Source organism: Solanum verrucosum, unplaced genomic scaffold (genome assembly GCF_900185275.1).
Source record: "Solanum verrucosum unplaced genomic scaffold, falcon-dt-bn FXZP01000112.1, whole genome shotgun sequence".
NCBI lineage: Eukaryota > Viridiplantae > Streptophyta > Magnoliopsida > Solanales > Solanaceae > Solanum > Solanum verrucosum.
Genome location: NW_026020441.1, coordinates 507579 through 523200, shown reverse-complemented (window position 1 = coordinate 523200; position 15622 = coordinate 507579). Strand labels below are relative to the sequence as shown.

At 32.4% G+C, this 15622-nt stretch overlaps 1 protein-coding gene and 1 pseudogene across 2 annotated transcripts in view; one reads left to right on the top strand and one right to left on the bottom strand.

Annotated features, from left to right (window-relative positions):
- The window catches only part of LOC125808456 (ras-related protein RABH1e), a 942753-nt gene that overhangs the window by 512356 nt on the left and 414775 nt on the right, over positions 1–15622 (top strand). The gene's annotated exons all lie outside the window — the stretch shown is intronic.
- On the bottom strand, positions 10077–12550 carry LOC125808472 (probable mannitol dehydrogenase; annotated as a pseudogene).

The window sequence follows — 15622 nt, the reverse complement described above, 5'->3', positions numbered from 1 at the left end:
TCGACTCAGGTGCCACTCGACATATTTGCTCTGCGAAAAAAGCCTTTGCAACGTACACTCCTGCTGAGTTCGATGAAGATCTGTTCATGGGGAACACAACAACAACAAGGATCGCAGGAACTGGGAAAGTTATGTTGAAGATGACATACGGTAAGGTGTTGACTCTGAACAACGTTCTGCATGTTCCTACTATTAGGAATAATTTAGTTTCTACTGCACTGCTCATTAAGAATGGGTTTAAGTGTGTCCTAGTTTGTGACAAAGTTGTAATAAGTAAGAATGAGATGTTCTTAGGAAAGGGCTACTTCAGGGCTACTTCACTGAGGGCCTCTTCAAAGTGAATGTAATGGTTGTTGACAATATTAATAAGATTCTGCTTCTGTTTACTTATTGGAGTCAAATGATTTATGGCATGCCCGTTTGGGACATGTAAATTACAAAGTCTTGCGAAAATTGATTACTTTACAAGTATTGCCTGATTTCAAATGCGATAAATTGAAATGTGAAATTTGTGTAGAAAGTAAGTTTGTTAAACATCCTTATAAGTTTGTTGAAAGAAATTCAAAACCTTTAGACTTAATTCACACATATATATGCGACATAAAGTTGACATCATCTCGTGGTGGAAAAAAGTATTTTATAACTTTTATTGACGATTGCACTCGATTTTGTTATGTATATTTGCTTAATAGTAAGGATGAAGCAATTGATGCATTTAAGCAATACAAAAATAAAGTGGAGAATCAATTGAATCTAAAGATAAAAATGATTCTGAGTGATAGGGATGGAGAATACGAATCTCCTTTTGTAGAGATATGTTTGGAATATGGTATTATTCATCAAACTACTGCACTATATACACCACAATCAAATGGTTTGGCGGAACGGAAGAATAGAACATTAAAGGAAATGATGAATTCCTTGATAATCAGTTTTGGTTCACTGCGAAACCTGTGGGGGGAAGCCCTCCTTACGGCTAACAAAATACTCAATAGGGTACCCCGAAGCAAAACACAATCGATTCAATATCAGTTACAGAAAGAAAGGAAACCCAACTTGAAATATTTCAAAGTGTGGGGGGGGGTGTCTAGCCAAGGTATAGGTTCCTTTACCCAAGAGGGTGAAAATTGGATCCAAAACAGTGGATTGTGTATTTATTGGATATGCTGTGAATAGTAAGGCCTGCCGGTTTTTGGTTCACAAATCTGATAATCTTGAGATTCATGTTAATATGATAATTGAGTAAGATAATGCTGAGTTCTTTGAACACATTTATCCGTATAAAACTGAATGTGGGTCAACAAATGAAAGATCTAAACGATCACAGAAGGAATCAACGAAAAATACACTACCTAGTGAGGATCCTAGGCGTAGTAATCGCAAATGGAAACCCACTTCTTTCGGATCAGATTATGTGGCATTCTTGCTTGAAAATGAGCCTCCAACATTTAAAGCAGCATTGTCTTCATCTGAGTCAATCTATTGGAAAGAAGCAGCCAATAGTGAGATCAAATCAATTTTAAGTAATCATACTTGGGAATTGGCTGATCTTTCTCCAGGAAATAAACCTTTAGGATCAAAGTGGATCTTTAAAAGGAAAATGAAAGCCGATGGGACTATTAACAAATATAAGGCCAGACTTGTAGTCAAAGGATATAGACAAAATAAATGTCTGGACTACTTTGATACATACTCTCCAGTAACAAGGATAACATCAATTATGATGTTAATAATACTAGCGGCAGTACATGATCTTAAAATCCACCAAATGGATGTAATGACAACCTTCTTAAATGGAGAATTGGAGGAAGAAATTATATGGAACAACCTAAAGGGTTTGTGGTTCCTGGTAAAGAAGAGAAAGTGTGCAGACTTGTGAAGCCGCTTTATGGGCTCAAGCAAGCACCCAAACAATGACATGTTAAATTGACCAAACAATGTTGGCAAATGGATTCAAAATTAACGAATGTGATGAGTGTGTTTACATTAAAACTGTTTCGAATCATGAAGTCATTGTTTGTTTGTATGTGATGACATGTTAATAATGAGTAAAGATATTGACGATATAAATACTACTAAGCGCATGTTGTCCAGCAAGTTCGATATGAAGGACTTGAGAGTTGCTGATTTGATCTAGGCATCAAAATTGTCAAAACTCCTCAGGGACTAGCATTATCTCAATCTCATTATATTGAAAGAGTATTGGATAAGTTCAAGCACTTGAATTTCAATGTTGTCAAAACTCCAATTGATTAAGCTTTACATTTCAAAGAATGTAGGTGAAAGTGACTCTTAATTGGAATAGAGTGTTAGGAAGTTTGATGTATATTATGAATTGTACGCGACCAAATATAGCATGTGCTATTAGTAAACTGAGTCGATTCACCAGTAATCCGAATCAAACTCACTGGATGGCAATGAAACGTATGTTGGGGTATCTGAAACATACACAACACTATGCTTTGCATTATAATAAATATCCTGCAGTAATTGAAGGATATAGTGATGCAAATTGGATCACTGGGTCAAATGAAGTAAAATCCACAAGTGGTTATGTGTTTACACTTGGTGGAGGAGCAGTCTCTTGGAAATCGTCCAAACAGACATGTATCGGTCGCTCCACAATGGAATCTGAATTCATTGCCTTAGATAAGGCCAGTGAAGAAGCTGAATGGCTCCGAAATTTCTTAGAGGATATTCCATTCTGGCCCAAACCTGTGGGACCTATTTGCATACATTGTGATAGTCAAGCAGCAATAGGTAAGGCAGAGAGCGTTATGTATAACGGGAAGTCTCGTCATATACGACAGAGACATAATACCATAAGATAACTCCTCTCTAGTGGAATTATCATAATTGACTATGCGAAGTCAAGCGAAAATGTGTTAGATCCACTAACAAAAGGCCTAGTGAGAGAGGCAATTGAAATATCATCTACGGGAATGGGTTTACGGCTTAGGACAAGTCAATATGGCGGTAACTCTATCTAGCAGACTGGAGCTCCCAAGAGCTAGATTCAAGGAGAAAAACAAAGTTGTGACTGACGGTTCGACATTGTCAATCAACTCAATCCATTCTCATGATGAAGACAATGTTTAGGAACAAGGTTAAGACTTTAAAGCTTGTTAATGAGTTAATAAAGCTTAAAGTTTTTAATGATTTGCTAAGTTTGGCAGATTTGACCAAATAGTGTATCTACGAGATGACACGGTTATAAATCACCTATGTGAGTGTGAAGTTTAAGCCGCTTCAAAGAGAATTTTATGTCAAAAGCCTATTCTCTATACACTCATGAAACCAGGAGGTGTTGATCATGGCTGAAACGAACACAACTGTAAGAACCATAAACGGTAAAGGGTTAATTGTGTGACATATGGTTGTCTAGGTATACACCAAAGCTCGACGGTTCAAAGATATCGCATCTACCGATTGATCGAGTATATCCGACATATGTTCACCACGGAAAGTCCAAGGAGAAACCTACTTATCCAGATACAATTGATTCTTGCTTGTAAATTACACACTCGTCCGTGCATTCCTTATGTAATAACCATTCCCCATTAATGTGGGGGATTGTTGGGTATGTAGCAAGAGTTAATGGAAAATGGAGGGAAGATGAAAAGAGAGGAACTTGAAAAGTTGAGAACTTGAAGAGTTGAGAACTTGATAAGTCCTCTTATGCGTTATTGAAAAGGCATTTGTCCCTCATCGGTGGTGGAAAGAAAAATAGGAGAGTTTAAATATAGAAACACTCATATTAATTGTTAAAAGGGTTGGAAAGAGGGACCCCCCTCGCACCGTCATCGTCGTCGCTCGGCTTGGCTTTGGCTTTGGAAAATGATCAATTGAGAGATTATTTTTTGGACAAAGTCTGTTTTAATTATTTTAGTTAATTATTTATTTAATTAATTTAATTAAATTAAATGGCCAACGTTTTAATTAGTTAATTAACCGAAGCGTTTCAATTAATTAGTTAATTGACCCGACCGGACTCGGATCCACGCGCGACCCGTTTTATTTAAATCTTTCCCATTTTATTTGAATTTCCAGCGTTGGAAGTGACTGTTCTGAAAGGTTGCAACTTTCAGAAACAAACCATGACCGTTTGAAAGGTTGCAAACTTTCATGAATGGTCGTGTGAATTTTAAAAGGATTGCAACCTTTCGGAACCAGTTCCTTTTGCCTATAAATACATTGATTCCTCAAGCTTTTTCCTTACGAATTTTCTGATTTCTTCTTCTTCTTTTGCACAAAATTTCTTCGTGTACTTTACTGCTGTTGAGTGGTTCGCTGACACCAGAGTTTTGAGTATCAATACACTAGTGATTGAGATCATTCTATCCTGGGAGGACATATTCCAAATCAAACCTCGGATACTAGAGGGAAATAATTTCCTTAAGGGGACACTGTGCATTCAGTGGACTTGATCTTTTTCTGATTCTGTTTTTCCAGATTGTGGTACGTTTTTCCAGATTTTAGTTTTGTCAATTAATTTCTATTCATCTATTCTTACTGGTTTATTAAACTTTGGTTACTTCGTGTTTCTGAAAAAGTTTATTGAAATCAGTAATTCTAGTTTTTAAACATAGATTGTTAACAATCATCCCTTAGTATTAAAGTTTGCTCTGATATTATACTGTCACGAACTTAGACTTTTACTAAGCATATCTATGGTACTTGACAACTCACTCACGAATCTTTCACAATCTTGCAAAACTCAAGTCATTTTAAACTAGATCACTAAGGGAGTGTTGAATTAAAGAAAGACACAAGAGATTGCGTAAGAAAGTTTTTATATTGCTCAAGACTCGAAAGATTTGCTTGATGATTTTACAAATGGATGTCCCTCTATTTATTTAACTCACTTAGGGGCTAATATATAGATAATAATAGTTAAACAAGTCCTTACATATTTTCAAATAATTATTTTAGAATACTCTACCCAGCTAAAAAATTCCAAGAAAAATCCATAAAATTCTAACGCCTTAAAATAAATTCTTTATATATAGTGAGAGAATATTTTAGTAAGGACTATTCTTTTTCTGATAAGTCTTCCACATGAGTTACCTTATGTCATGTGGTGCCTAAAATGGTATAGTGACAGGCAGATCATCACACTTGTCTGATCAATAAAACATTTTATTCTTATTGATTTAGTGACTTGATAAATAATTAGACCGGTCACTGGTCAGATGTTCAAACTGTAAGCAATGACAAATCTTCTTATTCACATGTAGACATTATTGATTTTGACCCTCCAGTGCAAATTTACGACAAAAAAGGATTAATCGCACCCAAGGGGGACCTATAGCCATCCAGAGTGTTTAGTTTGAAAAATTATGTTGTATATATATGTTAAATTTTATATTTAAGGGATATATATTTAAGTTGGACATTCTTAATAGAAGCTATGCCTTTGATGCAGTTGTAATGAATGTCCATTCAAATGAAAAAGTTTCGAATTTGAATCCCAAATAGCACAATTCGCACCCGTACGATAGCTCCACCTATGTGAAAATAGAGTGAAACATCTGTTTTTAAAGATTCAACTTATTATTGTTTACAACCAGAGAAAACATAGTTGCAGAAGCAAAAAGGAAATTAAGAGAGAAATATAAGAAAAGAAACAAATTAAAAGGGAAGTTAGCACACTGCTACATAAATTACTTATACGTAGTACTAGCTAGCTGTTAAAACAAATTACACACTACACAAAACTTCCTATATATATATATATATATTGCTATGAGTTAAAGGTTGATGGGATTTGTTTCCAAGTAAAGATTATGAATGGACCTATACTTTTTCTTCTTTGGCTTGAGAATGGAGTTTTGGTTCTTTCTCTTCTTCTCCTGATCGAGCTTCTCTGCTACTTTACTACTTTCCATGGCAATATTATTTTCTTCATCTTCGGTACTAGTGAGCTTCTCTGCTGCTGCCACGGCCTTCAATTCAACAATTTTACAACCAAACAACACTAATTCACACATTGAGAGAGACGGAGACGACCTAGCTCTCTCTTTCTCTCGTTAGGCGTTTCCAGCTTTGTAAATGTTTGGCTTTATATTCAAATCAAGACGTGTTTTGGGGAGGAGTTACGTTGGGGCGAAGAAACTGCGGTGAAGGTAAGGGGAAGTTGCATTTTTTAATACATTTACTTTTATATTGTTTGATGTATCTTTGCCTATACGGAGCCGTGTGGAGATTTCATTTCATTAATAGAAAAACATAAATATTTTGTTTCAATCAAAATTGCAAATGTTTCAAAAAATACGTACTCCTTTCATTCTTAATTTTAATTTTTATATTAATGGATAAGATACATAAATAAACCTAGTATAAAATATAGAATAAATAAATAAATACTCCATCATTCTTAATTTTATTTTTGAGTGAATAAATAAATATAGAAAGAATAATTATGTTTAAGTTACCATCTAGGTTGCGAGTCAGAAATTTTACTAAGGATGTCCAAGAATAACAATGTGTGACTGTCAAAATAAAATAATAAAAAAAAAAAGCTATTTGAGATTCAAGCCCAGAACTCCTTCATTCAAATGAACATCCATTATCATTGCACCAAAGATATAACTTTTGTCAAGGGTGTTTAACTTTAAATATATATCATTTAAATGTTGAATTTCACACACCACACATATATATATATATATATATATATATATATATATGCAATGTAATTTTTCCGACGAAGGGTGCCCCATTAGACACGTAGGGTGACTATATTTACGCCCCTTTAGGTTGCAATAGGTGAATAGTATCTGTTTTTAACCTTATTAAAAGTCTTAAATTTATTTCTTAATATTTAAAAAAATTGATACGAAGGATTAATGAAATTCGGATACTTAATTGCCTATAAAAATTAAAAAGAAGTAATTGCTTTGGTTTAGTTAAAAATAAGTTTTTTATTATAGGATTATTACTTGGTCGTCAAAGAAAATTATTAAATTAAAAATTAAAAAGAAGTAATATGATTACTTGGTCATCAATCCCGCCGTAGGTGATGCACTCAAGGGTTGCTTCTTTACCTAGTTGCCTGAATAGGTTCACGAAGTAAAATGACAATTTGACCCTCAAAGTTTGAAGGTCCTCTATTTTCTTGTTCTTTTAATTTAGGCATACTATATATATATATATATATATATATATATAGGTAAAATGGTCTTTTTGGATCCTTCTAATTGACTATTTGTCAACTGAACCCTTAAACTTAATAAAACTATATGTTTTAAGCCCTTCTAGCCAGTGACGGATCCAGGATTTAGAGTCTGTGGGTGCCAAATAGACTTACTGATTAAATTAATTTTATATTTGATTAAATTATTCGTCTTTCAATATATATCATAAATCAATCAATAAAATATAAATAATAAGATATTACAAATCCTCACTCCACACTAAAAGCATGAAGTTAACAAATTTAAAACTTTCAATAATATTACTAATATTATAAATATTCATCATTCATTTACAATTATCCTCGACGAGTTTTCATATTCTGAAAACGATCGATAATGACATCATTACTAACATTTATAAATACATCACGCTCTATGCAACACACTAGACAATCATTTTAAATATTGATTACCAATACTATTCCACACTTCATTTTTTAGGGGCTTCATTGACGAAAATGCCCTCTCCACAGTTGCCGTAGCAACAGGTAAAATCAAAGTCAACCTTACAAATAAATAAACAAGTGAAAAGTCAAAGGAGTAATAATCTAATTAATTTAATTTAAGTCAATAACAATTATAAAAAAATAAAATAATGTGCCAACTGTTTTTCCTTAAAAAAAGGTGTTTGGAGCCTTTTTTTTTCTTAAAAAACATCAGCAAATTTCTCAAAAAAATAGGTACAAATGAGATTTGAACCCATGACATCAGCCTTCTAAAGTTGCCCTCCTACCGTGACACCACAAGTCAGTTTTGTTCTCTGGGTGACACGCTTTATATATATATATATATATATATATATATATATATATATATATATATATACACACCTATGTATATATAGAGTTTCCGTCGAAGTTCGGGGGTGGCGTGGCACCCCCACACCCCTTCATAGATCCGCCCCTACTTCTAGCCGTTGACCAAGCTTATATGACAACTTAATTATTGAGTTGGCATAAATGTGTGATGTCACGCGTAGAAGGAGCGTGAAAGATCAAATTTTAGACTAAAAGTAATTTTTTTTTTAAAAATAGAATAAAAAGATCAAAAATACGAAAATTAATTTTTTTTTCCAGTTCTTTCTTCTTTTCCCACCCACTCCTCCCCATTTCTTTTTTTCTTTCTAATCTCAAACCCCCATTTCTCTTCTTTCTCCCCTTTCCAGCCCTTTCCAATTTCTTGTTTCTCTTTTTTTCCCACATTTTCTTTCTCCCAGGATTAGAAACGAAATTGTGTTGTTGTTGTAGATCTGCATTTTCTTTTTATTTTTGGGGTAATTTATAACTCATAAAGTGATAAAGATTCAATAGTTTTGAAAGATGAAAAGTAATTGTTGAATGTCTTTGTGAAATTAGGTGAAATGTGTTATGTAAAATTGTGTACAAATATTAGAGTATATTGATTTATTTAATTGGTTATTCGTTAACATCAATTGAGAAAAGATACTTATGGCGGTTCAAGTGGTAGATGTAAATGTTGGTAAAAGAAATACAATTAAAAGTTGTGAATGAAAGAAATTTCAAAATAAAATAAAATAAAATAAAATGATAATTGTTAGTTATTTAGGAATGTAATGATACTAGTGAGAATGAAAGGTTGTGGTGGTATCTCTAATGTAAAAAATATGGAGAGAGGTGAAGGGATGAAATAGGAATGAAGTGAAAAAGAAAGAAAACATATATATATATTTTTTTAAAATAATTAATAAGTGATGTTTCATTTAAAATGTGATATGGATGATGATATGTCATTTTTGTCAAGCCTTGAAGTTCAGACGCAACGAAAGGGGTTTAAAATGCTTAGTTTAACTGAGTTTAAGGGTTGAATTGACAAATGATCGAGTAGAATGGTCCAGAATACAAACTCATACAACTACAATGGTCTATTTGACAATTCTGCCTATATAAATATGTATTTTAACTTTGTTTCAAGTTGTATCTATGTCCTTCAATTTTGGGTCTGCACAAGTATATATCTAAATTTGTATAAAATTAAACAAGTAAATATATGTGTCCTATGTAGTATCCTACGAGGCCAATTTGCGTCCTACATGACATCTTATGTGTATTATGTCACGTAGGACGTGTGTGTATACTTGTTTGATTTTATACAAATTTAATTGTCTAGTTGTGCACACACAAAATTGGAGGACATTAATGTCAACTCAACTAAAATTAAATAACATATTTATGTATTATGTCATTTTTATTAATAGGCAATCACATGCCAATGCAGTGTGGTTTCTTTATTACCTTTTCAGTTAATAGTTTATTACATTTATTTTTAAATTTAAAATAATTTAACTAAAACTTTTATTTACTAGTTTCTTTGGTCTAAAATAATTATATTTGAATAATTTTTTATGGTCCAAAATGGGAGTATTCATGGGTCGAGTTCGGTTAAAATTTAAAATTAAATCAATTTAAACAATTTTTAAATTATTAAGATCGAACCAAATTAAATATAATTCATATTCGTAGATTTGATTGTTGACAGTTTGATTCATTTTTAAGTTATTAATAAAAATATATGCTTTCGAAAACTCAGTCACCTTCTTTAATTTGATGAAGGTGTTACCCCTTTCCGTCAATGTTACTTGCATTTTCATTCCTAATATCTTTAGGACTAATCAATGGCTACATTTAGCGCAATTCGTTTGACAAGATTAATCAATTCAAAATGAGACAAATTAAGCTTAATGAACCATGAGAACACACAAAAGCTCAAAGGTTTATTGTCTTTATAGTAATATAACAACCGCAAGTTGACAGTCATATATCAACTTGCTACATATATACATAGTTTCAATCGTTCTTGCTCGATTTGTAAAATCAAGTTTTTGACAATGAAGTAAGTAGCAGCAGCAACTACATTGAGCAATCAGGAGGGGGATAAAGAGTTGGCAATGTCAATCACAAATCGGTACTTGACATCAGATTTTGCAAGTCGTTCCATGACCATATTGATGTTGTCCACTGAAATCAGCTAGATATCTGCACTAATAATGTTAAAGCACAAAAGTCCAACATTTCCTGAGTCTCTTTCATGCCTCTGATGCAACTTCCTCCAACAAACTTCCTACCTATTAGTATATATAATAACCAAATTTTCAATTGTGTCAATGATGTAATCCATGGTATTCGCAGCAGCCTGCATAGACAACCACCAAAACAAAATGTCCATAAAACAACTAATTACCTTGAGCCAGTCGACACATAAATGCATTTTGTTTGTTGAAAAGAATCAAGAGATGGAAAACGAGGGATCTAAGATTAATAGTTGGAAATAATTATGCAAATTAAACTTACAACGCAAACGGAAACCAGAAAACAAGCAACTAAGCTTAATGTTACAATTAAATATACAAACAATGCTTACTATATAGTGGAACCTCAACTAACTTGTGATTGAGCTACCTGAGGATGCATTTGTTTAGGATTTTAAAACTTTTCTTTACTTTCATTTCTTTTTCCACTTACGTACCTTCAATTTTGCAGGATCGCTACTTAAAACGAAAGTATCCGCACCAAGCTTCTTGATGGCCTCATCTTCCTTCTTTGGAGAGGTGCTGATGACAGTAACTTTTAACCCAAAAGCCTTTCCAATCTTCACAGCAATGTGACCAAGGTCACTCAATCCAGCAACACCCAAATGTTTGCCTGGTTCGGTCATACCATAGTACTTCATCGGGCTGTATACAGTGATTCCAGCACATAATAAAGGTGCCCCAGCATCAGATGGTAGGTTGTCAGGAAATTGAAGAACAAAGCGCTGATGAACAACTATCATATCAGAGTAACCGCCATAGGTATTTGTACCATCAGGGTCTGTGGAGTTGTAGGTAAATATCACTTTGGGACAATAGTTCTCCAAGCTCTGTTCACAGATGTCACATGTTTGACAGGAGCCTACAATCACCCCAACTCCAACTCGGTCACCAACCTTGAACTTATGGACACTACTGCCAACTGCTGTCACGAGACCAACAATTTCATGCCTGCACACAAATAGGTTATTTATGCTGTAATATAAGCTAAAACTAATACTTCTGACATTAAGTTGGAAAGATTCAATATATTGTTGACTACCTATCGTACTATTCAGAGTGATTCTAAAACTGGTAAACCATTGATTGAAGAACCAAAATGTAACATGCTAGTGTTCATCTAGTCAATTTTTCCTGAATTTCATGTAATGGTGATTTGATAATGTGTGATTCAAATCTGGATACCAGAGAACAGGCAGAAGCACTTCTAACTAGGACTAAGAACAGACAGAAATTTCTAACAAACACTATTTAGTAACAGTGAACTTGTAATGAAGTAAACCTGAAATCATTTTGTCAAATTTCAGTGCCCAGTAAATCTTTGGGGCCTCAACTAATCTGGATTCATTAAAGGGGAACTTCTCCCTACTAGGTGTTTTTTCATTCCCAGGGTTCAAACTCGAGATTGCAGTTAAGATTGGAGGGATAATATCCATTGCACCTGAAATCTGATGTCGCTCTAATGTGTAATGATTTCATTGATAGGCATCCCCTGGATGCAATCAGTTCCAAAAGGATTAGCTCCAGTACATTGACTAGACCTGCTACTAACTACACTTAATGGTGAACAATGTTATTAGGTATCTAACTAAATTCACCTACTCCTTGTGATTATCAATTGCTTTCGGATCCGCACTGCAACTATGTCTTTCAGGTTTCATGAGGATAAAAAAGAAACAGGATTAAAGAGAACTTTATGATTAAATTCTACTCTTCTCCCGTGTCTGTTAGATTATAACTTAAATAATTTTGTATGACTCGTATATATGTACAAAAAAAAAAAAAGTACAAAACATTTGAAAGAGAACTAAAACTAAGCATAGTTTTGAAGACAATTGCTGATATTTTAACATGAAATTGAAGTGGTGTTACCCAGGGAGAATGGGGTATTTTGTGAATCCCCATTCATTCTTCAAAATATGCAAATCTGAGTGACATACTCCACAATAAAGTATCTTCACTGTAACATCATCATCACCACTTTCTCTGCCATCAATTCAAACAGAAAAACATATATAAAAAATTCACAATTTTCATTTCTTTTGGTCATAAATCAAAGAGTTAAAACAATTGGCTTTTTGTATAAAATAATTTATTTATTTTAAAAAAAAAAATGTAATAGCTCCAAAGCGAATACAACATGCATGTTTATACTCATTCTAATGGGTTGCGATTCAGGCAAGCTATAATGAAGAAGATACCTGCGGGAGAAATGGAAGGGAGATAGAATTCCGGAAGGGTCCCTGGCAGCCCAGCCAAAAGCTTTTTGTGCCTGCTCATTCTCTGCTCTTTTCGCCATTTCTCAAAATCTCTGTGTCCTCTGTCTGTGGCGAAGGAACTTGTAATAACACACTGCTTGCCCCACTTTTTGAAAGGCAATTCTGAGAAATGGAATACATTCTGTGAATCCCCACTCCTTTCCACTATAAGTTTTTTTCCATATTTGCACCAGTGCTAAGGAAAAAAATCCACTCCTTTGATAACAAAATAATTGACATTCCCATAAAATTAAAGTTTTGTTTGGATATGTAAGTCGATAATCTAGCATTTCTCATATTAATAATCAACTAAATTAAAAAGTTCAAAACCATTTAAATTTCGTACAATCTTTGAACTTTAAACTTTGTTATTTTTTACGAATTTTATGTAAAGTTGTTGTTCTAAATATTTTGGTAATATAGATTAGATAACAATCTTAAAGAAATTGTTTTTTATTATTAGTAATGTGTATTATTGTTTGGAAACTAAAATATTTATGGTTTTCTACTCCTTTTGAAATTTAATGGTGTCTGGTTTTTTGGAGACTAATAATCTTCTAATTTTGTACTCCTTTTTTTATTTGAAAAATATAAAAACTTTACCAAAAGAATCAGACTGTGTATTTGATCCAAAGAATATAAAAATTTCATCAATTTGTTAAATATTAAGTGTGAATTAATCTATCAACTCGAAGAATATAAAAATTTGTTGGAATATTAAAGTTCATACTTGAACAACGATTTGAAAAATCTAAAAACTTCGTCGTTGTTGTTGTGACAAGTTTGCAACTTTGTTTATTGCTTACTGAATCAGTTTGTCAATTTTCACAATGAAAAAATGGCAATTGAAAGCACAACTACATATGTGACTGTTGCGGCACCAAATCGAACTTTTGTGCCACAGACGGAAAAGTCGAAAAAATTCTCTGGAGAGAACTTCAAAGCATGGGTATTTTTTAGCTTAACACACTTCGTATGCAAAAGTTTACCGATGAAAAACATTCAGTGCCTACCGCTGATATGCTAGACATGCATGTTTATACTCATTAAATTCAAAGAACTGTATTCTAAAGGGATGCGATATTGTAGTCAACCTATAATGAAGAAGGTGCCTGCGGGAGAAATGGAAGGGAGAGAGAATTCCAGAGGGGTCCCTGGCAGCCCACCCAAAAGCTTTTTGTGCCTGCTCATTCTCTCCTCTTTTTGCCATTTCTCTCGGTCTAAGTAGGAACATGAGAGACTGAGAGAATTGAGTGTAGGATGATAAATAAGTGTTGAAATTTAAACTGATGACAAGTTTGACTAATTCAAGTTAAATCATTTTCTAATTAATGATTAAGATTATTGGGGCGTAAAATGTAATTTTGTAGTAGCACAAGAGAATTGAGTTTCTCTCGTGGAGGGTCATAAAGAAGTGTTGAAATTTAAATTGATGACAAGTTTGACTAACCCAAATTAAATCTTTTTCTTCTTTATTTATTATAAATATTTGCCTTCATAATTTATATCTAATTACCTATTTCAATTGTCATGCTTAATATCCATGACTTTCATGCTTTTCATAATCATAACCTTCAAATATTTAATTTAAAACTTTAAGATATCTTTTGGTATTCCTCTATTTTTATCTATTTAAATTCATCTTTTGTTTCATGAAACTCACATCCAAAATTATCCTTTTCATTTTATATTTAAAGTAGTGAAGCCATCAACATCTAAAGTATATGATATATCTACCTTAGTCTGATTATTTATCACTTTACGAAAATGAAGTGATTTTTCTCTTTGATTCATGCTTTAGTTTGACTCGATGGAGAAGTCTTTTGCGCGATCATGACAGGACTCGAGGAAGAAGCCTCGGCTAACTCCGTGCCAGCAGCCGCGGTAAGACGGGGGGGGCAAGTGTTCTTCGGAATGACTGGGCGTAAAGGGCACGTAGACGTCGACAAAACTATGAAAATTATGTACCGATTTTGCGTTTCTTTTTTCTATTTATATATTGTTATGATTAAAGTCTTAAGAAGGATGCGTATGCTATTTTTTTCTTCTATGTTTATTTTTTATATTTTTCTCTATTAGCCTTCTTAAATTTAATTTTCTATAAAAAAAAATTATTATCATAACATTTATTTGAGATTGTTGCATTTTAATATTCATTACACACATGTTTTCATTGAATTCTAATCGTCCTAACAAATTTATAAAATATTGCATGGGACACACGTGTCCAGAAACTAGTATTATTAAAAGTGGAAACAATCTAAGTCAAAAGTTGAATTACGAAAATACCCCTTACTCTATTGATTTATTTTCTTAAAATCATTCTAAAAATATATTTTTCCATTTAAAATCAACTTCATAAATACACCTCTTCATTTTCCTAACTTATCATCTTATGATCATAAATAAACAATAAATAATAAATAATAATAATAATAATAATTTATTAAAAGTAGAAAGCTCAAAAATTTAAAGTTGGATTACCATTTTACTCCTATACTAAATAAAAAATTTATTAAATATTTTAATAATTAAATATTAAATAACAATCATAAATTAATTTGTCATTTTCCTTCACATAAAAAAGAGAAATAGAACTTCTATTAAATTAGTAAATATATTAAGCATATATATATAAGTGGAATCAAAATATTTTAAAAATTAAATTATCAAAATGTCCATAGAATATTGAATGACATTAATATCCTTCAATCAAATATTATTCCTACAAGAATATAAATATACACTTAGTTCAATGCATTAGACTATTGAATATATATACACGAAAAAACCCATTAATATTTTGTCATTTATTTAACTCCTATTTATGTTTTTTTTCTTTCTAAACGTAAGTCTATCTTCTAATAAATATAAATAAATAATAATATAGCAAATGAATGACCTAGATAAATTAAAAGACATGGAGTTATGAGTATCCAATTTCTATAAATGCTAATGCAAAAAGTAAAACATTTCTTTGTAGTAATAAACATATGGAGAATTGGAAAAGTTACTTGGTATATTCAATGTGGAGTAATTCTTTTGATCAAATCATACAATATATATATTCATTTACTAAATGCTATATATTGTGTATATATAGTGAAAAATCACAAGATAAC